The sequence below is a fragment of the Teleopsis dalmanni genome, chromosome 2 (assembly GCF_002237135.1).
Source record: "Teleopsis dalmanni isolate 2A chromosome 2, ASM223713v2, whole genome shotgun sequence".
NCBI classification, from domain to species: domain Eukaryota; kingdom Metazoa; phylum Arthropoda; class Insecta; order Diptera; family Diopsidae; genus Teleopsis; species Teleopsis dalmanni.
This window is the reverse complement of record NC_051847.1, coordinates 59,558,071-59,561,534: the sequence shown is the minus strand read 5'-3', so window position 1 is coordinate 59,561,534 and position 3,464 is coordinate 59,558,071. Positions and strand designations below refer to the sequence as shown.

The window sequence follows — 3,464 nt, the reverse complement described above, 5'->3', positions numbered from 1 at the left end:
TCAATCACCGAACTATCGGTCTAAATAAAGACATTTAGTATACGCTACTGATTCCGGAAAGACCTTACTTACTAATTTCCCTTACAATTTCGTATTATATATTATTATTTTCTGTTTTATTTTCTTTTTTTTGTATTGCATATGTTACGTTTAAGTTGGAACACTTTCACTTGAAGTTCTAGATAATGTAAAATTTATTTAGATGGATTTTAGTAGAATTAATACTAATACTAAAATATTTCGTTAAAGGTTATTTTATTTTTACACAGATTAGTTGTGGTATTATAATTATTTATTTTTTTCTTTAATATATCATATTCTCTTGATTTACATACATAGTCATTTTGCAGTCAAAGTCAAGCAATCTTGCATATTTTTGAATAAATTTATTTATTTTTAATATTCCATAAATCAGTTACTTAATTTTATAATTTTAAAATATTTTACAGTTATTTTTTAAAATATTGAATCCATTATTCTAATATATTATACAGCCACTGGAGATATGATATATTGCTTTCTCATCTGTATTTTCTTTCGGTTTACTTTTTAGTTGTTAAGCAGATTTATGCCTTCAGGGTTGACATTGACAAAGCAATCTATCAAGATATTTAAAATAAAACTAAAAAAACCTACTAAGGAATCAAGTTTTTTTGGATTAAAGTTTGGCATTGAAATCGTTTTAAGTTGTTCTGTGCAACAGCTACTCTTGAAGGAAACTTAAAACTTTTTATTTTCACAACACTACTCTGTTCTTTTATTTGTAAAGGTCAAATAAAAAAAGTATAATATTATTCAATTTTCTTCTCTATTTCACAGTAGAGTTGATGATTAAATTTATTTCTTCTTAAAGTCGCTAAGCAATATTTTTTTCTGCAATTGGTGTTGATAAAAAGGATAGATTATCTGAACACGCGACTAATGCAATTCACAATCTAAACAATCAGCAGTTAACTACTCACAAACTATTTTTTTCACAAAAATGAACAAAGAGTGGTTAAATACATTTCCATTTAAAGTCTTAAAATGTCTACACCACAAATTTCTTCATAGACCACTACAAATTCTTTTCCACACCATTATGCTCAGCTCTAAACATAAGCTGATAAAGCTCATTACTGCAACTTATTCAACCATCCATCATTATTTTTAACAGAATCGAAAATCTTGAATAATAATTGGCGCTCTTACATATATATAATCAGATCTAATAATTAATCCTAATAATTGGATAGATCCATTTCATACTTAGTATGACGTTAAATATAATTTCCAATTGAAAATTTTATTGTTTCTAAGTTAATGTTAAGAAATCAAGATTGTAGGGTTTTTTTCCTTACAGCAGGTGGAAAGCATCGACAGCCATAGTGTGAGACTTTGAACCAATAAAACCACGTTTTAGGAATAAATTGAAAAAAATTTCACCACTGACCTAAAGGAAAGTATTGTAAACTTTATTCCATTAGTTACGAAAGAGAAATTAAAATTTTAGGTTTTGTATTGTAATACTTGAAGTAAACGTTTTTTGTTTCACAAATCGTGAATATTTTTCTACCTATATTGGTAAGTTTTACTTCTGTCCTTCCGAAATTCAAATTTTTTATGTCTGACGCACTATTATTGATATGCTCATGTAGAATATAACTAAATACTATCTTTGTTGCACATATATGAAATGTACAACGTCATCTATAATATATACAATCAAACTTATTTATGTTTTTATATTCATAGCCTTATTTCATTTATCTGGCATGAGTTCAATATATTTTCACTTTTTAGTTATTAGTTTGTATAGACAATATTATAATACTTTCGTCGCCTTTTTAAGAAGTACTGCATTCGAAAGTCACCATCATTGTAAAGTTCCAAGAGTGCACTTTTCGTTTCTTCTGTAGTACGGCTTTTGATAAAGATGCCATTTAAGCGACATATCAGTTCAGTCTGCTGCCTTAAAATGTCCTTAATAGTCCTTAAAATGATTTTTTCCATTACAATTAAAAAATCTATTTCGTTAGACACCAGTTGCAACAAACAAAATATATTTTATAAGAACAATTTAATTATATACAAAATTAATTCATTTGTGGAGCTTTATCAAGAAACAGAGTGATCATTTGTGGCAACCGTGTTTTCTTTACTAATGACTGAAAGTCAGTTTACATTATCAAAACCTACATACGAAAAACAGTTGACGAATTTTTCGTTTGCAATAAATAAAAAATAATAAAGTGCTTGGAGCGCTACTCATATTAATAAGTGATTGTCGCCCAAATATTCATTCCACTATTTTTGTACTATAAAATCATAATATCACTTATTTAAATTTTATTTTAAATATGCAAAAAATAACATGATCTACATTTTTTTCTATAAACTGAAAAAAATAAAATAAAAATTCATAGTTCAATTTTTACAAACTACAAAATCTAACTTTTTCAACAGGTTATTGCCATTGTGAATTCTATTAAATTTTTTTCTAAAAAAAAAAGTTATTACCTCAAGAAAATAAAAAGTTAATCCCCAAAGTTAACATTTTCTAAACAACTTCTGAAACAAAAATCCCACAACACACATTTTCCATAATTGAATTGTGATTTTATTTATTCAACGAATCTTCTACAGTTTATCATCAAACAAACTTAACCCATTTTTTTACATCACAAAAACAAACAAACTTGGTTGTTCACTGTCAAGGCTATAAATATTAAACGCAAATTCTGAGTATTCTGAGTATTCAGAGTATGAAATATTTGGACCATTATGGGTCGCGGAAGTAATATTTTTATCTGCCACAAAAGTGAGAGATTGCTTATCTGAAACTGACAAGAAAGAGAAATTCGAGCGTAAACGTAGTTGAATTCAATTTAAAGTTTTATTGAAAAAAAGACAATTGTAACGAAAAGTTGTGAGAATTTGAAAATGTTGCTGAAATTGAAGTAAAGAAAATGAAATTTTTCTCAATGTTGAAATATCGCAAGAAGAACTGAAAGAAAATTTCAAAAACATATATAATAAAATTTCAATAAATCTATACTTTATATACAAGGTATAAATATATATGTAAATGAATGCAATATTCATTCACATCAAGGTAAAGACAAAACTCAAATTCTTGCATGCCACCGTTTGATAAGATAGTTTCCACAACGCACTCTTGCTACACGTACATTATAAAATGTTGCTACAGCGATGCTTGTAGATAATGCAACACAAAGTAATTGTAAACAACAAAACAATTTCAATTTCAAATAAAAAAAAATATTTGCTGCTTTTATCTTAAGTGATTGAAATCAACAAGTTTTACTGATTGCTAGACAGCGACGTGGCTGAAGAGGGTTAACATTTAATAATAAAGACTGGAAAGTATTGCATTCTTATACTTTGCCTATTGAATTGAATTCATTTTGTCTTTAATTAAATTCACTTTATTTCCGCTGCTTAGCTTAAAATCTACATAAATT

The 3,464-nt window shown here is 26.9% G+C and overlaps 1 protein-coding gene across 1 annotated transcript in view; it reads left to right on the top strand.

Moving 5' to 3' along the window:
- The window catches only part of LOC119674663 (leukocyte elastase inhibitor-like), a 5,464-nt gene that overhangs the window by 572 nt on the left and 1,428 nt on the right, over nucleotides 1-3,464 (top strand). The gene's annotated exons all lie outside the window — the stretch shown is intronic.